We start from the raw sequence: 24,081 nt of genomic DNA, 5'->3' as shown, positions 1-24,081 counted from the left end.
ATGAAGATGAAGATAGGTGAATGTTACTGTTTTGGAGAGTGAGACCCTTTATTTTTTTATGTTTTTATTTTTTGTTTTTTTAAATATTAAATAATTATAATTTTAAATCTAAACCATCCATTTTTCTTATGATGCGTGTCACCATCCTAGGCCTCACTGTACATTCTAATTTTACGTTTAAAATTTCTAGACAAGACGGGGAAAAACGTTAGAATAAAAAACTCTTCCTGATTGAAATAATGGTCAGTGTTTCCAACTGGAGTAAGGATCCTCTCTATTAATGGAAAGGCAAGTGACACACATTAACATAAAAGATACAACATGTAATAAAAATTTTACTCTTTTGTTTACCATAAAATTACCTTTTTGCCATTAAAAATGTGAGCAAAACAATCACTTGTCTCTCTATTAATGAAGAGGATTTTTATTCTACCAACTGTGATGCCTAAGAATATATAGCAATAGGCTCAAGTTTCCATGTGTCAGATAAAATTCTTCTCCCATATTAGACAGAGTTGTAAGTTTTTTATTTCTCTTTTGCATTTAAGAGTAGTAATGTCATTATAATATATTTAAAGGGTAAAATTGTCACACTATTTTATCAGTATCATCACACATTTCCTTCAATTGAGTGCGGATAAAGAGGCTCTAATTAGTCATATGGAATTATGGGATAATGGAGTATATAATTGGAATATCCCTCTTGGAGGAAGAGATCCTTTCAAATGGGAAAAACATATAGGATCTTTTGAATTTAGTAGTTTTATTGTTCTTAAGGAAGAGGTAATAGATCATTGGATATGGATATAATGTGTTAAAAGCTTACACTGTCAAATCAACTTACTTAGTGTTCTATGGCAAAAGGGTGAAATGAGAACTAAGGAAGGTAAGAGATGGGATATGGTTTGAAAATTATTGGGTCCTTTGAAGGTTGAGTCATATGTTTGGAGAATTCTTTTGGATATAATTTCTTCCATATTAAACTTAGTCTAAATGGGTTTAATCTTAGTGGTAATTACAACTCTTTTGTATGTTTGGTGTAATAATGAACCAGAAATGATGGATCATTTATTTTTTTCTTACCATTTCTCTTATTGAACTTGACAATTTCTCTATTAATGGTTGGGTTTTACTATGGTCTTACCCTCAAGTGCTAAGGAACGTTTTCTACAACACTTCCTACCAGGCCAAGGGAGGTTAAATTGAAAGAAGATTATTCAAGAATGTTGTGGTGTTTAATAATAAGGAAGCATGTTTGGAGAAGGTTGTGGATGATATCAAATTTGATAGAATGTAATTCAAAACGTAGTTGGTTAGACTATACATAGAAAGTAGTTAGTTGTTATAGTCTATAAATAGAATGACACTCTTGCTTATTGTAATGCAATTTTTGTGAAATATATAACCAATCTCCAATACAGAATTCATAGCATACATTTCTTCTCTTCCCTTTCTTTCTTCTTTTCTGCACTTTCACTCTAACAAATTGGTATCAAGAGCAAAGCTAGATCTGCAGAAAAATGATGAACTTGGGTCAAAACTCCAATACGTTCCCTGCGCACCTTCCTATACTCGATGACAAGAACTGGAATCGCTGGAACACCCAGATGAGAGTTATCTTTGGATATCAAGATGTCATGGAGATAGTAGAAAGTGGTTTTGCAACAATAGACAATGAATCCACTGATGAAGCAAAGGCAGAGTTCAAAGTGAACAAGAAGATGGATTGTAAAGCATTATTTCTGATTCAACAAGGCGTGGATAATGCCTATTTTGAGAAGATTGCAGGAGCTTCAAATTCTCATGAAGCTTGGAAGATCTTGGAACGCTGCAATGAAGGAGTTGAGCAATTAAAGAAAGTTAAATTGCAGACTATGAGGTGCCAAAATGAGTTGATGCATATGGAGATTTCAGAGAATATTGAAGATTTCTTTAATCGTGTGGTGAGCTTAACGAATGCAATGAAGGCACTTGGGGAAACAATGACTGATCAAACCATTGTCGAGAAAATTCTTAGAACCTTGACACCTCGGTTTGACCACATTGTTGTTGCTATAGAAGAGTCAAAGAAAATGGAAGATTTGAAGATTGATCAACTTCAAGGCTCTTTGGAGGCTCATGAACAAAGGATCTTGGAAAGATCTAATGAGAAGCCCATAGATCAAGCCTTGCAGGCTCAAACAACAAGGAGAGGAGGTTTCCATTGGAGAGGTGGTTCAAGAAATCGAAGTAGGAACAAAGATACTGAAAGGGGATCTGCTAATTGCAATCGTGCACCTGCAAACTCTTATGAACATATAAGGAGTAACCACATTCAATAAGACTCATCAACAAGAAGGGGAGGCTCAAGTTGGAGAAGAACCAAGAAGAGAACATACAGAAAAAGAATTAAATGCTTTAACTGTAATAAAATTGGTCATTTCTCAACAGAATGCCATGCACTAGACCAAGGGAATTTTAGAGAAAGACAGCATAATGAAGCTAACTTGGTAAATGAAAGCAGTGAATCTGAAGATGACACTCTTCTGTTGATGATGACAACCAATGTTGAGACCAGTAATGAAGGGATATGATACCTGGATTCAGGTTGTTCAAACCATATGACTGGTCATAAAGAATGGCTAATCAATCTTGATGCAACAAAGAAGAGCAAAATTCGATTTGCAGATGACAAAATAATCAAAGCTGAAGGTGTTGGTGATGTTATGATCAAAGGTAGAAATGATAGATTTGCCAAGATCACTGAAGTATTATATGTTCTAGGCATGAGGAGAAACTTGATAAGTATGGGGCAATTGTTGGAAAAAGGCCTTACAATGCAGATGAATAATGGTCACATTGAAGTATTTGATGCACAAAACAGAAAAATATTGAAGGCACCACTTGGAGATATCAGAACATTTCAAATCAATGTGTCAGCACTAGAATCTCAATGTATGACAACTGAAATGAGTCACAACTGTTCTTGGCTTTGGCATTTAAGGTTTGGTCACTTAAACTTTAGAGATCTCAGTCTCTTACATGCTAAAGAACTAGTCTTAGGATTACCTAAAATCAATTAAGATCCCTAAGCAGCTATGTGAAAATTGCTTGATAAGCAAGCAACCAAGGACACCCTTCACTAATTACACACATCACAGATCAAAGGACTTGCTTCATATGGTCTACTCAAACGTATGTGGACCATTAGAAACATGCTCTCTGGGAGGAAATAGATACTTTGTGTCTTTTATTGATGAATATAGTAGGAAGATTTGGATATACTTGATCAAACACAAAAATGAAGTATTCACAATGTTCCAAGTCTTCAAGAATCTAGCAGAAAAACAATCAGGTAAGCATATCAAAGTCCTAAGAACAAATGAAGGTGAAGAGTTTTGCTCAACTGAAATGGACAGCTACTGCAAAAGTCAGGGGATTGTACATGATATTACAACACCTTACACTCCTCAACATAATGAAATTTCTGAGAGAAGAAATAGGATAATACTAAACATGGTGAGGAGCATGATCAAAGGTAAGAAACTGACTCATAATTTTTGGGGAGAGGCTGCTACAACTGTTGTCTATGTCCTAAACAGGAGTCCAACTCAAAGGTTGGATCAGCAAGTCCCTGAGGAGGTATGAAGTGGAAGGAAGCCCTCTATTAAACACTTTAGAGTGTTTGGATCCTTATGTTATGCACATGTACCAGATCAAATGAGGAAGAAATTGGACAACAAGAGTGAAGCAATGATGTTTGTTGGCTACACTTCAAGTGTACCTTATGCTAGTGCGGTTGGCAGTCTCATATATGCCATGGTGTGCACTAGACCAAATATTGCTCATGCAGTAAGTACGGTAAGCAGATATAGGGCAAGTCCTAGCAAATTTTAATGGAAAGCTGTGAAGTGGATTATGCGCTTCCTAAAAGGTATCACATATACATGGCTATTGTATGGTAAAGTCAAAGATGTTGGAGATAAGATCACTAGATATGTTGACTGAGATTATGTTGGAGATCTAGATAAGCGAAGATCATTCACCAGATATATCTTTACACTGTGTGGTTGTAATATTAGTTGGAAAGCGTCACTACAATCAATTGTTGCTTTGTCTACAACTAAAGCGGAGTACATTACAATAACAAAAGTTGTAAAGGAAGCCATTTGAGAGAAATGTCTAATTGATGAGTTTTGTATATAACTCGAAGAAACAACCATCTACTATGATAGTCAAAGTATTATACATCTGACAAAGAATCCAATATATCATGAAAGAACTACGAATATTGATGTTCAGATGCACTTTATTAGAGATATCGCAGAGAAAGGAGTTGTTAGAGTGGAGAAAATACCCACTGCAGATAATTCGGCGGACATGATGACGAAGCCAGTTCCAACTACCAAGTTCAGACATTGTCTGGACTTGATTGATGTTCTGAATCTCTAGTGGCATCAAGAACAATAGTAGAAGAATAACTATGATAGTCTTTTATCCAAGGTCGGGATTTATTAAATATTGGCTAAAAGAAAAATAAAATGATGAGACCTTTTTGTAGCCAAGCAAAAAGAAGTGGTTAAAAATTATCTTAAAGAAAGAGAGAATTTTGGACACATAATCTTCAAGAAATTTGGCTATAAATAGGAGTTCTCCAAGCCATTGTAAGATACACTAAATACTTAGCTTATTGCATATTCTCTCTTCTTGTTCTCTTGTTCCAATATCGTGAGGAATATTTGAGTGTTTGAGAAATACTTAAGCGAGAGTGTAATTGGGTATACTTGGATTTTGGGAACTGAGTGAAACACTTGTATTTCTCTTTTATCATAGTGGAATAATCCTTGTTGCTCTTAAGCCGTGGATGTAGGCAAATTACCGAACCACATTAAATTCTCGGTGTCAGTTTCTCTATTATATTTTCTCCATTAGCCTTCCGCATCAACACACATGTTGTTATCTAGATATACAATTATATTATTTGAACAATTTTTTTATAACCTTTATATTTGTTATGAAATATTTAATTGAGCATCAAGAACAAAGCAAAGTCACTTGAAGTCACGGCAAACACATGTGTGGAAAGCACCTTCTATGATGGTTATTTCCAATATTGTCCTATAAAACTCAAGTTGAAGGATACAATCAACAATTAGGAAGTCACCTTCTATAGAGGCTTCTTTCAACCATAAGGAACTGTTAGCTATCATTGGATCCCCAAGTATCTGACTACGGTAAAAGTCAAATATTTGATTCCACTTGTTGGATGGGTAGCCATACATTCTGAAAATGATGAGTTTCTTATTCATGAGGTGAAAAGATACCCTTAGTTATATAGAAAAACAATGAGTTTGTAACATTCTCATTAAACCCCATAGGGTCGAAGAAGAAAACTTATGTGAGCCAAATAGTGAAGAAACAACATGAATAAAGTTGAAGAAGGAAGGAAAAAAATACTTTCGAAGAAAGAAGCTATGCACAGATATTGTAGCTAACCAAGGTTACCTGTAACAATGAAAAAACTAATCATGCAGAAAGTTCAAGAAGGAATAAAAAATGTTACCCATGAAATGCAGAAGAAAGATCATTTAAGTAAGAAAATGCATGAGGATGAATTGTTAACAATTTTGCATGGAGGTCATTTATGCACCTTTTGCAATAAACATCCTGAATTCACTCAACATCTATTTTCTTCATGCAACCTCCCCTAATCAATCTGCCAACATATCTGTAATTGATTGGACATCAACATTGTCTTTCTCCTAGCATTCATAGATCATTTCACTAGTCACATGCGCATGGTGAAAGATAGGAAATTTTGGAAACTTTGGAGCATCATCTAATTAGCTACAATTTGGGCAATATAGTTATCTAGAAATTATCTATTTTTTAACTCGGTTTAGCCTTCTCTTTAGTAGATTTTTTAATCTACAAAGGTTAAATTTTAGCTTTGAATCAATGGACAGTAGAGGAAGATTCAATTTATTACTCTGAAAGGATAACTAATCCCTCAATATCGTGTTATAATTGTTCTTGTTCACTTTGTTGTTTAGTTCTCTTCCTTGACACTTTTGTAACTTATTTTATTCTTAATAGAATTTCCTTTTGTTGATGAAAAAATATAATTAATGCGTCACTTGCATTTTTTTACTTAGAAGTTCTTCAAGTAGTTTCTTTGTGACAACTTTGTAAGTAGTATTTATTTTATGTTGTATTTTATTTATGTGAATTAGTGAACTAGTTTATGGTAACTTTCAAATTACTATTTTTGTTTTGAACATTGAATTCAGTTTTTTTTGTCACGAAGTTATCAACTTTCAGAAGTGTTTTTTTGAATTTAACTCACTTTTTATCCTTTTTATTACAGGGCATAAGAATTTGACAGGAACAATTAGACATGCTAGCATGAATACTCGTCTTGGAATTGATATTTTCATAATATATCTCTTGATTAAGTCTTTCTATTTATTATTTAAAATTGGTTATAAGGGCTAGGTATCATCATATCAACGTTGAAGATGTGCACAAGATAACTTTTCAAACTCATTCAGGTCAGTATGAATATATGGTGATGTCTTTTGGACTGTCCAATGTCCCAACAACTTTTCAGGAAACTAAAAACACTATTTCTGCTACTTTATTGAGAAAGCATGTTCTTATATTTTTTGATGACATTCTAATCTACGGTAGTTCTTTGTTTACCCATATTCAAAATCTTAGGGAGGTTTTTGCTATCTTAATTGTCAGTTCTTTATATTTTAAGAGGAGTAAATGTCTTTTTTTACTAATAGGATTGAATATTTGGGGCAGTTCATCATTGCTTCATGTGTAACTTTGGATTCCTCAAAGATCGAAGCAGTACAAGAATAACCAGCCCCTCAAACAATCAAACAACTTAGAGGATTCTTGGGTCTTACTAGGTATTCTATAGAAGATTTGTTAAGGTAGCATATCATGATTTCTTCCCCTTTCATGGATCTACTAAAAAGGGATTGTTTCCTTTGGAACCATGCACCTTCTCAAGCCCTTCAATAGCTCAAGCAGGCCTTGAGTATTACTCCAATTTTGGCCATTCCTAATTTGCATAAGCCATTTTTAGTATATACAGATGCTTCCAGCACATGTGTAGGTGTTGTTCTCATGCAAGATTAACATCATATTGCTTTTATAAGAAAAATCTTGTCCCCAAAAAACAGGTTAGACTCAGTTTATGAAAGTAGCTATTGATATCTTGTTATCTATATATACAATTATATTATTTGGATAGATGGATTTGACTTTGACTGGTGCTTCAAACCTTCGGTTGACAAATTGAGTAGGTTGCTCAGCCACTTGGCCAAACTCACACAAAATCTGCTTTAATGTGAACATTTATTACCATTGATAAAAGATTCGACAGAAAATCTAGATGGCGCATGTACGTGATCAAGGAGAAACTCAAACACTAAATAACCTTTTGAAGAGTTGGAATAAAGATCATTTCACGACCATTGATGATAGATTCGACAAGGATGAGCTAAAAAAGGTTAGAATGGTCGGAATATTTGTGGCGTGCCAAGTCGATGCAACACAACCTCTTATTCCAAAAATCCAGATCCAAATGGCTCAAACATGGGGATACCAGCATAAAGTAGAAAACATAATAACATTCAAGGACTTATGATCAATGGGTGGAAAACACATAATGAATGAAAATGGTATAATGAATCATTTTGAGTAATTATTCACCAAACAAAACTAGAGTGATCAACTCTCGAAGGTATCCTATCAAGGCAACTTTCCAAATATGGCAACATCCTACTCACAACTATGCAATTTGAGATTGTGAAGGAAGCAAGAGTCCACGACATTATGGATTCAACTTCAAATTCGTCTAGACTTTATGGAAGTCAATCAAATATGACATCATTATTACTATGGTTCACGACTTCTACTACAATGGAAAAATAGTCAAAGATGTCATCTCCTCTTTCATCAGCTTAATACCAAAGAAGGACAATCCACAAAACATGGGGGATTGTAGACCAATTTTGTTGATCTGATGGCTGTATAAATTCCTTGCAAAGTTGTTGGCAAATATTTTACGGAAGGTTCTCGAGATGGTAATTAGTGATAATCAATCAACATTTCTTAAATGTAGAAACATCCTTAATGTAAGTTCTATGAAAGAGATTCACTTTCACCGAGGTCTATGTCAAGGTGACCCCATCTCACTATTCATTTTCTTATGTTGTAGAAGGTTTAAATGGTCTAGTGATACAAGCCATAGCAAAAAGCCCATTTTTACCTTATTAGGTGGGAATTGAAGAAATTGGTGTACCATTATTATAATTATTGACATTGCTATTCTAATAGGTGAATACTAGGGGGAAATATTCTGGTAATAGACAACATGTTGTGGTTATAACTTTCTTATGTTTGAACTTTTAGGATGTCAATACTTGTCATAATACACATCTCCCCCGCCAATCATACAAAGGTTGAAATTGACGTTTACGTAGATGGGGATGCATTGCAGATGATACTGATTTACAATTACAGTTTGGGATGCTATAGGTACATATGTGGCTTGGCCATGCAGATCCTGAGTTATGTGGCTTTACTACTTATCTACAATTTTGTTTTGGTTTTGATAATTGACATATTAACTCTAAATTCTCAAGTACATGAATGACTTAATGACAAATGTCTTAAAAAACAAAGGGATCAATGTCACCCCCTCTTAAAGAAAAAGGGCAATTGAATGTTCATGTATCTAAAAAAATCAAAATTAAGGTTCAAACAAATTAACCACAGGCATGATTGGTGGACTTGTATAATTATGGCAACGTATCAGTATGTAGACATGTGCAACCGACTAGTACTATATGGTTCTCACATCTATGTTCTTTTTTCCCCTAATCAGTCCACTTCTTAAACTCTAACCACTATGTAAAGGTCAGTCATGAAACTCAACTTTTATTTATCTTTAAAAATAACTCTTTGGTTGTGTATGTTGAACTAGATTATGAAACTATGAAATAACCCATTTATGTATATATTGATTAGGAATAAATTTAAAATATTTGAAAAACATAATAATTTAGGATGCTATCGTATAAAAATAAAAATTTGAATTAACATATTTTATTTTAATAATATTTACCCTAAAGTAAATAGTAAAGAATGCCTTTCAAAATTGATGCACTTGATATTCCATTATTACAATAAGAAACATGAGTTCACATATTTATCTTCACAATATATTTTATTTATTTTAGTCATAAATATATACTTTTATTAAAACTCCCTTTATTAATATTTAAATTTACACTTGGTAACAATGTAAAGGAACTAATGGATTTACTAATTTCACGTTTCATAATTTTATATTTAAAATTATCCTTGAACTTAAATTTTTTACATTATCTATTGTACTATTAAAAATTTGCGCATGAAAATAAAGAATGATATCATTTAGAATACCAGTTCTAGTCATTGTTATGAAAACTAAACTATATGGACAAGTTTTACCAGAAAACGACTCGCCCTATCGACATGGTAAATATATGTATTTATCACATTATTTTTTGTCAAATGTATATGTATATATAATTTCACAAGTATGTAGCTATAATTGGAATGCATTTAGGAAAATTAGGTAGCTACTAATATTTTAAATTTCATTAATGGAAGGATCTAGATGGTTCTAAATATAATAAATAGATTCATGTATCTTTTACAATTATAATAGGAAATAGGTTATGTGTGAGACAAGCTAAATGCATACAATAATAAATTTATCATACATTATATTAAGTAGATTAGTCATGCCTTAATATCGGTTAAAATCTACCAAAACTAATTATATTGGATAGTTTTCATCTAAAATTACAATATTTTATTATGAAAGTGACTTAACTCTTATCAAAATATTATTGTGGAGGATGATTGACCATAAAGGTCGGTTTTCATTTAAAATTGAAATACTTTTAGAAAACAACTTAACTTTTTCTAAGATATTTTTGTGGAGTATCAAACAAACAACAACTTTCTTTGTTTATATATTTTTTTTAAAAGGGAAACCACCAAGACACACATTTTGTGTTAACATTGTGGTTAATAAAAGTATTGATCACATTCTTTATTTGTTTTTCAACATTAATTTTAGTATAATATATATGTATAACTAATTTCATTAATATATGGTGTAATTAGTGAACAATCAATTAGACCACTATAGCATCATATAAGTACCTACCATGGTTGATTTGATGACTCATATCAGATTAATAATACTTGTTCTACTTGATGACTCATATCATATCAATTAGGTAGCTACTAATATTTTAACTTTCAGTAATGCAAGAATCTAGGCTGTTCTAATTATAACAAATAGATTCATGCATCTTTTACAATTATAATAGGAAATAGGTTATGTATTTGATAAGCTAAATGTGTATATAAACACTCTCATACTTATTCATTGTCATTTCAAGACAAATACGTTTGTCTCCTATTTTCTCAAACAACCTTCAAATGATCATTCTAGATTATCTTTTTTATCATCACACCCACTCAAAGAAACACCAAACTATCATGTTATGATTGCATAAGTAAATTATCTTTTCCAAAACAAATCTCACACACACAGTTTATTTACTGATATTCCATGAATCTATTATAAGTCATGCATATGGCTGCCCAATATATACTGCTCAATGAAAGGGGGAATATATCATTCATTGTTTGAGAGTTGGTTTATGGAAGTTAATGAAGAGAAAATAAATGTTTTTAATTCTTAAATATAATTAGGAGATGACTATGAAATCTTCACTTTCCCATTCTCCTCTTTGAAGCCTTTCTCGCAAATGAAATCCTTTGTGTTTGTTTAAACGAAGAATATTATCTTAATTGAGAAATATTTTTTATTTCAATAAATATAGATAAAGGGAAATTCTTTGTATATGTACTCCCTAATATTAAAATTGAATAAAATTAAAAATTGAATTATTACCATATATAACATTAGGTATCACACCCATGTTGGAAACCATTCACAAAAAGAAGGATCATTAGCCATATAAGAATCAAATTAGATAGTTTTTATCTTGTAATATTCAAGTTCTTTCCTTTAGTTCTCATAAGAATATGAAATGTATAATAATTCAATGACTTAGCGTTTGTGGCCTTCTAACCCATGTGCATGTCTCTCGAATTTACACTCTATTTGTACTAATCTAAGAATGTATCCACGATAATGTCCATGCACTAAATTATGAAATAATGAAAATATCTATTTCAAAAATTAATTTAGTGCATAACAATTATCACTCATAAATTTAGAGTGGTATAAATAGAGTGTAAATTTGATACTAATTCGTGAGAACACATAAGTTAGTAGACCAATCAGGATAAGTCATTGAATTCTTATGTTTTCATATCCTTATGAGGAATTGAGGAAAGAACTTGAATATAATAAGATGAAAACTACCCATTTAATTCTAATATAGACCCTTCTTATTGTGAAATGGTATCTAATTTTCCTGAATGCTAGCCATGCAAGATGGGTGTGATACTTGATGCTTCCTATGGTAAAAATTCAAACTTTTGTTATTTCAAATTTAATATTAAATAAATGAAAAGCATAAGTCTACAATTCTAGACATAAACAATATATACATAATCATCCATACCTCGTCATGTTGTAGTTCATAATTCTTTGCCTCTATTTGCATTCTGAGTTCAATATTGCAAGCAGTGCTGGTTGCAATATCTATGTTCTAGTTATTTTTTATTTAGCCTCTATGTCATTGCGAGCTCATTATTCCATGCAATCCTAGTTGCAATGTCTTTCATTTTCTTCATTAATTTCCTATTATATTTAAGTATATATGTAGATGAATATAAATCTAAACATTCAAAACATTGTTATTTCCTCGTACTCTTATATGTCACTTGTCTTACTCTTATTTCAATGTCTAAGGATTCATCCCGGAAGAAGGAGGGTTATGATAAATTTATACAACTATCTAAGGTGGTTGACAAGTTTTTGTAGTTTTTTCATCTTTTTTTATGGGCAAAGAGAAATTTTATTAAAAAAGTACAAATGGTACTATAAGATTACAGATGACACAAGGAAATAAAAAGAAAAAAGAGGAAAAAAGATTAGGAAATATCTTTAAGCTTATCCAACGGACTTACAAGCCAATCATAATAAATCATAGGTATTTTATGTGATTTTCTATTGATCAAAGTCACTTCTTCACCTTTGTAGACTCAACAGTATCCATTATAGAAGTCTATTGGAAGTTAAAATCATATTATTTATGGTGATCCAAATAGACCACATGTTAGCCAGTGAGATAATGCTCCAATGTTTCTGACAGTTTGTGCTGATTGGTAAGCCTATGTGCATGAAAAAATTGTTAGATTTGATGTGAGGAAGGATATCATTGAATCTAAGCCAGTTGTAAATCAATTGCCACACTGAATAAGTGAACATGTAGGAAGAAAATAGTTTTTTCATCTACATGATTTCTACGGGTAATGACTCTTTGAATGAAGATAAGAGAATGATTCATTTTCAAATGAATTTTTCTTTTGGCATTTGCCAACCACTTTACTCTTTATGATTTTCTTCCCTCTAGATTTATTATTGTTGTATGTGTTTATGATAAAACCAAAGTCTGGAGATAACTAATTGATAACAATCACGGCAGAGACATTGTAGAGTTCAGTAGGAGCTATTGGTAATGGTGTCAAATATAATGATGAATGGACATGGAGGTTATACTTTTTAAATTATAAATTATCTATTTTCATTGGATAATCAAAATATTCGTCACTCTCAAATTGTCAATTTTTAGTTACTTATGAAAACATTGAAATTGGTGTCTAATTAATTAAGTCAATTTCATTATTTGTATTTAAGTACATCCAAATTTTATTTGATTTTTTCCTCCAAATTTTCAATCTTTCCTTTTTTAATATTAATCGTAAATCAATGTAACATTTATTTTATTTTTATTAAAAAAATATAATATTATTAATAAAATGTACCAAGAGTACAAAAGAAGTATAAGAGAGATAATGTGAAATTACATTGTGAGAGTTAAGGTAATTGTATAATACATTTATGATACTGATAATCTTTCCCATAAATTGTAACAATAATGTGATTCAAATGTAATCGAAATCAATAATTCAATTCCTTATACTTATTTGCGATAATGTCCATACGCTAAATTATTTGCGATAAAACTAGAGTCTAAAGATAAGCTTCGAGTGTGTTTGAAAGTAGACTCATTTGTTCTAGCAGTAGAGCAACAAGAGCTCCTTTTCTCCAAAGCTAATGAATCGATAACAACCATTGCTAGGTCATTGTAGATATCAATAATATATATCGACAATGGTTTCAAATATAATGACGAGTGGACATAGAGGTTATACTTGTCAAATTATAAATCATCAAATTTCACAAAATAATCAAAATATTCAATGCTCTCAAAATGTTCAAATTTCAATTATTTATGAAAATGTTGAAATTGGTGTTTAATTAATTAAGTCAATTTCATTATTTATATTTAATGTACTTCTAATTTCTGTCAGGTATTTTCCTCCAAAATGCAATCTTTCCTTTTTTTAAATATTAAAAACAAGTCAATTTAATAGATATATTAATTTTTGACATCAAAAAATAGAATTATTAAGAAAATGTACCACACATACAAAAGAAGTACAAGAGTACAAGACAGACAATTTGAAATTACAAGGTGGAAGTTATAATAATTGGATGATACATTCCCAAGATTGGTAATCCAGCCCAAGTAAAAAATTGTGAAAAAGTCTTTCTTTGTGTTGATCAATATTTTAGTTTATAAATTGTAACAATAATGAGATTCAGTTGTAATCAAAATCCATAATTTAATTCCTTATACTTTTTGTTCAATTTTATTGAATGACTACATTAATATATATTGAAGAACATTTTGAATTAAATTAAAAATAGAATACATAGCCTCCACTAACAATGTTTTGAATGGTTACATTAATATGTATGTATGGAATACTTTGATACATTCAAACTTCAAAAAATTGTATTCAAAACCTTATAGCTAAAAAGTCAAGAAAACTAAATTTGATTTTAATTCAAACTCTTTAAAAAAATTGAAAAATTAAAATAACTAATACAATAAAGAAATTTTAAACATATTGTTCTCCCTAAATGCTACTAACATATTAATCTTGTTTGTATTGCTTTTTAAGGGATTACAATAAATAATCATTAACATAATATTTTAGCTTTTTTAAGGGATGATAAACGATAGATTTATTTCATATCATCTAAATATGCTATTTTATCTTTAACATATACTAGAAACCAAGTATACCACATATATGTTATATTTAAAATCTAGATGGAGCATGTACGTGATCAAGGAGAAACTCAAACACTAAAGGACCTTTTGAAGAGTTGGAATAAAGATCATTTCACGACCATTGATGATAGATTCGACAAGGATGAGCTAAAAAAGGTTAGAATGGCCAGCATATTTGTGGCGTGCCAAGTTGATGAAACACAACCTCTTATTCCAGAAATCCAGATCCAAATGGCTCAAACATGGGGATACCAACATAAAGTAGAAAACATAATCACATTCAAGGACTTAGGATCAATGGGTGGAAAACACATAATGAGTGAAAATGGTATAATGAATCATTTCGAGTAATTACTCACCAAATAAAACTAGGGTAGACCAACTCTCGAAGGTATCCTATCAAGGCAACTTTCCAAATATGGCAACATCCTACTTACAACTATACAATTTGAGATTGTCAAGGACGCAAGAGTCCACGACAGGATGGATTCAACTTCAAATTTGTCTAGACTTTCTGGAAGTCAATAAAACATGACATTATTATTACTATGGTTCACGACTTCTACTAAATGGAAAATTATTCAAAGATGACATCTACTCTTTCACCAGCTTAATACCAAAGAAGGAAAATCCACAAAACATTGGGGATTGTAGACCAATTTCGTTGATCTGATGGGTAAACAAATTCCTTGCAAAGTTGTTGCAAAAATTTTAAGGAAGGTTCTCGGGATGGTAATTAGTGATAATCAATCTACATTTCTTAAATGTAGAAACATCCTTAATGAAACTACCCACGATGCAAAATAAATTAGAAGACAATGTGCCCTTTTACAAGATTGATTTCGAGAAGGCTTTTAACCTAGTTTTGTGGGTGTTCCAAGACCATGTGATGCACGTCTAGGTTTCTTTAAAAAATGGAGATATTAGATTATGGAATGCATAACCACTACCCAAACTTCAATACTAATCAATGGAAGCCCAACAACATTGATTGGATGCCTATACAAAATCCTCGCATCGCTGCTTGCAAAAAGACTTATGAAGGTGTTTGGGAAGTTAATTACAGAAAATCAATCATTTTTCCTCAAAGGAAGATACATTTTTGATTGAGTAGTAATCCCAAATGAAACTATCCATAATGCAAAGAGAATACGAAGACAATATGCCCTTTTGAAGACTGACTTTAAAGGCATTGACTAGGTTTCCTCGAATTTCATTGATCATGTGATGATCTGTTTGGGATTTTATAAAAAATGATAAGATTGGATAATGGAATACATCACTAACCCCCAATCCCCATTAATGTAAGTTCTATGAAAGAGATTCACCTTCACTGAGGTCTAAGTCAAGGTAACCCCTTATCACTATTCATTTTCTTATGTTGCGGAAGGTTTAAATGGTCTAGTGAGACAAGCCATAGCAAAAAGCCCATTTTTACCTTATTAGGTGGGATTTGAAGAAATTGGTCTACCATTATTATAATTGTTGACAATGCTATTCTAATAGTGAATACTAGGGGGAAATATTCTGGTAATAGACAACATGTTGTGGTTATAACTTTCTTATGTTCGAACTTTTAGGGTGTCAATACTTGTCATAATGCACATCTCCCCTACCAATCATACGAAGGTTGGAATTGACGTTTACGTAGATGGGGGTGCATTGCTGATGATACTGATTGAGGATTCAATTACAATTTGGGATGTAATAGGTACATATGTGGCTTGGCCATACATATCCTAAGTTATGTGGCTTTACTACTTATCGACAATTTTGTTTTGGTTTTGATCATTGACATATTAACTCTAAATTCTCAATTACATGAATGACTTAATGACAAATGTCTTAAAAAACAAAGGGGTCAATGTCACCCCTCTTAAAGAAAAAGGGTAATCGAATGTTCTTGTATCTAAAAAATCAAAATTAAGGTTCAAACAAATTAAACATAGGCATGATTGGTTGACTTGTATAATTATTACACTGTATCAGTATGTAGACATATGCAACCGACTAGTACTATATGGTTCTCACATCTATGTTTTTTTTTTCCACTAATCAGTCCACTTCTTAAACTCTAACCACTATGTAAAGGTGAGTCGTGAAACTAAACTTTTATTTATCTTTAAAAATAACTCTTTGGTTGTGTATGTTGAACTAGATTATAAAACTACGAAATAACCCGTTTATGTATATATTGATTAGGAATAAATTTAAAATATTTGAAAAAATAATAATTTAGGATGCTATCGTATAAAAATAAAAATTTGAATTAACATCTTTTATTTTAATAATATTTACCCTAAAGTAAATAGTATAGAATGCCTTTCAAAATTGATGCACTTGATATTCCATTATTACAATAAGAAACATGAGTACACAAATTCATCTTCACAATATTTATTTTTTATTTCAGTCATAAATATATAATTTTATTAAAATGCCGTTTATTAATATTTAAATTTACACTTGGTAACAATGTAAAGGAACTAATGGATTTACTAATTTTACGTTTCATAATTTTATATTTAAAATTATCCTTGAACTTAAATTTTTTACATTATCTATTTTACTATTAAAAATTTGCGCATGAAAATAAAGAATGATATCATTTAGAATATCAGTTCTAGTTATTGTTATGAAAACTAAACTATATGGACAGGTTTTACCAGAAAACGAGTCGCCCTATCGACATGGTAAATATAAGTATTTATCACATTATTTTTTGTCAAATGTATATGTATATGTAATTTCACAACTATGTAGCTATAATTGGAATGCATTTAGGAAAATTAGGTAGCTACTAATATTTTAAATTTCATTAATGGAAGGATCCAGATGGTTCTAAATATAATAGATAGATTCATGTATCTTTTACAATTATAATCGGAAATAGGTTATGTGTGAGACAAGCTAAATGCATAGAGTAATACATTTATCATACATTATATTAATTATATCAGTCATGTATTAATATCGGTTAAAATCTATCAAAACTAATTATATTGGATAGTTTTCATCTAAAATTACAATTTTTTATTATGAAAGTGACTTAACTCTTATCAAAATGTTATTGTGGAGGATTATTGACCATACAGGTCGGTTTTCATTTAAAATTGAAGTACTTTTAGGAAACAACTTAACTTTTACTAAGATATTTTTGTGGAGGATCAAACACACGACAACTTTCTTTGTTGGTATTTTTTTTAAAAGGGCAACCACCAAGGCACACATTTTGTGTTAACATTATGGTTAATAAAAGTATTGATCACATTCTTTATTTGTTTTTCAATATTAATTTTAGTATAATATATATGTATAACTAATTTCATTAATATATGGTGTAATTGGTGAAAAATGAATTGGTCCACTATAACATCATATAAGTACCTACCATGGTTGATTTGATGACTCATATCAGATTAATAATACTTGTTTTACTTTTTTCTTTTCCAAAAAAAAAAACAATTTCTAGAAGGCATTTAGGAAAATTAGATAGCTACTAATATTTTAACTTTCAGTAATGCAAGAATCTAGGCTGTTCTAATTATAACAAATAGATTCATGCATCTTTTACAATTATAATAGGAAATAGGTTATGTATTTGATAAGCTAAATGTGTATATAAACACTCTCATACTTATTCATTGTCATTTCAAGACAAATACGTTTGTCTCCTATTTTCTCAAACAACCTTCAAATGATCATTCTAGATTATCTTTTTTATCATCACACCCACTCAAAGAAACACCAAACTATCATGTTATGATTGCATAAGTAAGTTGTCTTTTCCAAAACAAATCTCACACACACAGTTTATTTACTGATATTCCATGAATCTATTATAAGTCATGCATATGGCTGCCCAATATATACTGCTCAATGAAAGGGGGAATATATCATTCATTGTGATTAAATCTTATTATAATTCACTTTTTAGTTTTTAGAGTTTGTTTGAGAGTTGGTTTATGGAAGTTAATGAAGAGAAGATAAATGTTTTTAATTCTTTAATATAATTGGGAGATGACTATGAAATCTTCACTTTCCCATTCTCCTCTTTGAAGCCTTTCTCGAAAATGAAATCCTTTGTGTTTGTTTAAAGGAATAATATTATCTTAATTGAGAATTATTTTTTATTTCAATAAATATAGATAAAGGGAAATTCTTTGTATATGTACTCCATAACCATGATAGAACATGTTGTTTTATGCAGATATACTCCCTAACCATCAACCCTTCAAATTCAAACTATTGAACCTTCAAAGATAAAAGAAATCTGAACAATCAAAGTAGAAATGGAACTAGGACGAGGTATTGCGACTAGCACTGCTTGCAACAATGTGCTCAAAATGCAAATAGAGGCTAAGAAATAAGAACTACAACATGACGAGGTATGCATGATTTTGAATATATTGTTTATGCATAGAACTATAGATTTATGTTTTCATTAGTCTAATATTAAAACTGAATAAAATTAATAATTGAATTATTACCATATATAACATTAGGTATGACACCCATGTTGGAAACCATTCACAATAAGAAGGATCATTAGCCATATCAGAAGCAAATTAGATAGCTTTTATCTTGTAATATTCAAGTTCTTTCCTTTAATTCTCATAAGAATATGAAATGTATAATAATTCAATGACTTAGTGTTTGTGGCCTTCTAACCCATGTGTATGTCTCTCAAATTTACACTATTTGTACTAATCTAAGAATTAATCCATGATAATGTCCATTCACTAAATTATGAAATAATGAAAATAACTATTTCAAAAATTAATTTAGTGCATAACAATTATCACTCATTAAAATAGAGTGGTATAAATAGAGTGTAAATTTGATACTAATTTGTGTAAAAACATAAGTTAGTAGACTAATCAGGATAAGTCATTGAATTCTTATGTTTTCATATCCTTATGAGGAATTGAGGAAAGAACTTGAATACGATAAGATGAAAACTACCCATTTAATTCTAATATAGACCCTTCTTATTGTGCAATGGTATCTAAGTTTTCCTGAATGCTAGCCATGCAAGATGGGTGTGATACCTGATGCTTCCTATGGTAAAAATTCAAAATTTTGTTATTTCAAATTTAATATTAAATAAATGAAAAGCATAAGTCTACAATTCTAGACATAAACAATATATACATAATCATCCATACCTCGTCATGTTGTAGTTCATAATTCTTTGCCTCTATTTGCATTCTGAGTTCAATATTGCAAGCAGTGCAGGTTGCAATATCTATGTTCTAGTTCTTTTTTATTTAGCCTCTATGTCATTGCGAGCTCATTATTCCATGCAATCCTAGTTGCAATGTCTTTCATTTTCTTCATTAATTTCCTGTTATATTTAAGTATATATGTAGATGAATATAAATCTAAACATTCAAAACATTGTTATTTCCTCGTACTCTTATATGTCACATGTCTTACTCTTATTTCAATGTCTAAGGATTCATCCCTGGAAGAAGGAGGGTTATGATAAATTTATACAACTATCTAAGGTGGTTGACAAGTTTTTGTAGTTTTTTCATCTTTTTTTATGGGCAAAGAGAAATTTTATTAAAAAAGTACAAATGGTACTATAAGATTACAGATGACACAAGGAAATAAAAAGAAAAAAGAGGAAAAAAGATTAGGAAATATCTTTAAGCTAATCCAACGGACTTACAAGCCAATCATAATAAATCATAGGTATTTTATGTGATTTTCTATTGATCAAAGTCACTTCTTCACCTTTGTAGACTCAGCAGTATCCTTTATAGAAGTTTGTTGGAAGTTAAAATCATATTATTTCAGGTGATCCAAATAGACCACATGGTAGCCAGCGAGATAATGCTCCAATGTTTCTCACAGTTTGTGCTGATTGGTAAGCCCATGTGCATGAAAAAATTGTTAGATATGATGTGAGGAAGGATAGCATTGAATCTAAGCCAGTTGTATATCGAACCTGTAGGAAGAAAATCGTTTTTTCATCTATAAGATTTCTATGTGTAATGACTCTTTGAATGAAGATAAGAGAATGATTCATTTTCAAATGAATTTCTTTTTTTTTTGGCGTTTGCCAACCACTTTACTCTTTATGATTTTCTTCCCTCTAGATTTATTATTGTTGTATGTGTTTATGATAAAACCAAAGTCTTGAGCTAATTAATTGATAACAATCACGGCAGAGACATTGTAGAGTTCATGGTGTCAAATATAATGATGAATGGACATGGAGGTTATACTTTTTAAATTATAAATTATCTATTTTCATTGGATAATCAAAATATTCGTCACTCTCAAATTGTCAATTTTCAGTTACTTATGAAAACATTGAAATTGGTGTCTAATTAATTAAGTCAATTTCATTATTTGTATTTAAGTACATCCAAATTTTATTTGATTTTTTCCTCCAAATTTTCAATCTTTCCTTTTTTTTATATTAATCATAGATCAATGTAACATTTATTTTATTTTTATTAAAAAAATAATAATATTATTAATAAAATGTACCAAGAGTACAAAAGAAGTATAAGAGAGATAATGTGAAATTACATTGTGAGAGTTAAGGTAATTGTATAATAATCGAAATTCATAATTTAATTCCTTATACTTATTTGCGATAATATCCATACGCTAAATTATTTTCGATAAAACTAGAGTCTAAAAATAAGCTTCGAGTGTGTTTGAAAGTAGACTCATTTGTTCTAGCAGTAGAGCGACAAGAGCTCCTTTTCTCCAAAGCTAATGAATCGATAATAATCATTGCCAGGTCATTGTAGATATCAATAATATATATCGACAATGGTTTCGAATATAATGACGAGTGGACATAGAGGTTATACTTGTCAAATTATGAATCATCAAATTTCACAAAATAATCAAAATATTCAATGCTCCCAAAATGTTATATTCTCAATTATTTATGAAAATGTTGAAATTGGTGTTTAATTAATTAAGTCAATTTCATTATTTATATTTAATGTACTTCTAATTTTTGACAAAAAATAGAATTATTAAGAAAATGTACCACACATACAAAAGAAGTACAAGAGTACAAGAAAATAGGAACAAAATAGTTTTTCATCTACAAGATTTCTACAAGTAATGACTATTTGAATGAAGATAAGAGAATGATTCATTTTCAAATGAATTGCTTTTTTTTTTGGCTTTTTCCAACCACCTTACTCTTTATGATTTTCTTCCCTCTAGATTTATTATCGTTGTATGTGTTTATGATAAGACCAAAGTCTTGAGATAATTAATTGATAACATCCACCACAGAGACATTGTACATTTCAGTACGAGGTATTGGCAATGGTGTCAAATATAATGATGAATGGACATGGATGTTATACTTTTTAAATTATAAATCATCTATTTTTATAGGATTATCAAAATATTTGTCACTCTCAAATTATCAATTTTCAGTTACTTATGAAAACGTTGAAATTGGTGTCTAATTAATTAAGTCAATTTCATTATTTGTATTTAATTTACTTCCAGATTCTATTAGGTTTTTCCTCCAAATTTTCACTCTTTCCTTTTTGTTTAATATTAATTATAAAACAATGTAACATTTATTTTATTTTTTATTAGAAAAATATAAATATTGTTAATAAAATGTACTAAGAGTACAAAAGAAGTACAAGAGAGATAATGTGAAATTACATGGTGAGAGTTAAGATATTTGTATGAGACATTTATGGGGTTGATAATCAACCCAAAAATTGTAACACTAATGTGATTCAAATGTAATCTAAATCAATAATTTAATTCCTTGTACATATTTATGATAATGTCCATGCACTACATTATTTGCCTTAAAACTAGAGTGTAGGAATAAGTTTCTAATGTATCTAAAACAAGACTCCTTTGTTCTAGTAGTAGAGCATTAACTGGGGTGCACATATGCTATACCATAAAATGTGTTACTATAAGTGACAATGCTTGTAATTGGTTGAAAAAATGCATTTAAGTTAAAAAATTAATGATTAAATAATTTTATGACCAATCATAAATAATGACACATAAAGTAGTATATTTTATGGAACAGAAGATGTCCACATGCCCCTTTCCTCCGGAGCTAATGAATCAATAGCAACCATTGTAGGATTGTTGTAGATATCAATAGAAGATATCCACAATGGTTTCAAATACAATGATCAGTAGACGGGGGTTATACTTGTCAAATTATAAATCATCAAAATTTTCAAGATAATCAAAATATTCAATGCTGTCAAAATAGTCAATTTTCAATTACTTTTGAAAAAGTTGAAATTGGTCTCTAATTAATTAAGTTAATTTCATTATTTGTTTTTAATGTACTTCCAAATTCTATAATGTATTTTCGTCCAAAATACAATCTTTCCTTTTTTAAATTTAACAATAAATCAATTTAGTTATATATTAATTTAGTTATATATTAATTTATTAAAGAGTTAAAATAATTGGATGATGCATTCCCAAGATTGGTAACCCAGCCCAAGTAAAAAATTATACATAAGTCTTTCTTTCTATAGATCCATATTTTAGTTTATAAATTGTAACAATAATGAAATTCAGATGTAATCAAAATCCATAATTTAATTCCTTATACTTCTTTTTCAACTTTATTGTATGACTACAATAATATATATTGAAGAAAGTTTTGAATTAAATTAAAAATGGAAAACATAGCCTCTACTAACAATGTTTTGAATGGTTACATGTATGTATGTAATACTTTGATGCATCCAAACTTCAAAAAATTGTAATAAAAACCCTATAGCTAAAAAGTCAAGAAAAATAAATTTGATTTTAATTCCCACTCTTTAAAAAATTGAAAAATTAAAATAACTAATACAGTAAAGAAATTTTAGATGGAGGATGTACGTGATCAAGGAGAAACTCAAACACGAAGGGTTAGTTTGGTAGTTGGATTTTGGAGGGGAATAAAGGGAAAGGGAAGACTTGGGAGTCATCTCACAAGTGTATTTCATGACTCCCAAACTTTCCATTTCTTTTTCTTCTCCTTGCAAATCCAACTCCCAAACTAACTTTGAAGGATATTTTGAAGACTTGGAATAAAGACCGTTTCATGACCATTGATAATAGATTTGACAAGGATAAGCTAAAAAAGGTTAGAATGGTAAACATATTTGTGGCATGCCATGTTGATGAAACACTGTCGTGACCCAATTTTCAGTTGGAAGACTGACTCTTTGACTTAGGAAGAGGCGAACTTGATTTTTTACCTTTCCAATTTATTTGGAGTCGTCATTGCATTTTGTGTGGTTAAAACGTACAAAAATCTTAGTTTATTCCCAATTTGGATGAAAATGGTATTTGAATAGAGATTCTGAACTCGGGAGTCGATTACGGATCGGGGAAGGTATTAGCACCCCGTCCGTCCGTATTAAAATGGTACCCTTGCTAATCACCAAGATTTTTATACCCTTAAAAATTATTCACTCAAAATTCAATTAGTAAACAAAATACTTTTATTTTTATATTTGCATCTGACAAGAGGTTATCTTACTCCTACGTATCCCCGGGTGCAATATGGAAATCAAGACTACGTAGTTCTAGTTCGAAAATTGTTTAGCTACTTCGGTTAATTGTTAGTGATTTGGAAAATACCGATAGATTTAGAAATATCGATTTATTGAACTGATTAATTATAATTGTTTTGATTCAATGAGACTAATAGTTTTGAAACGATGTTGGTCGTAGACCTTCTCCTCATTTCCAGGGGAGTTAGAGACGATTC

At 30.3% G+C, this 24,081-nt stretch overlaps 1 long non-coding RNA gene across 1 annotated transcript; it reads left to right on the top strand.

Annotated features, from left to right (window-relative positions):
• On the top strand, nucleotides 164-22,824 carry LOC109342655. The gene is made up of 3 exons (XR_002107112.1): nucleotides 164-248; nucleotides 20,245-20,251; nucleotides 22,814-22,824. It is a non-coding gene; the product is annotated as an uncharacterized LOC109342655 (long non-coding RNA).

The sequence above is a fragment of the Lupinus angustifolius genome, chromosome LG03, assembly GCF_001865875.1.
Source record: "Lupinus angustifolius cultivar Tanjil chromosome LG03, LupAngTanjil_v1.0, whole genome shotgun sequence".
Classification (NCBI taxonomy): Eukaryota; Viridiplantae; Streptophyta; class Magnoliopsida; order Fabales; family Fabaceae; genus Lupinus; species Lupinus angustifolius.
This window is presented reverse-complemented; position numbering and strand designations above follow the sequence as displayed.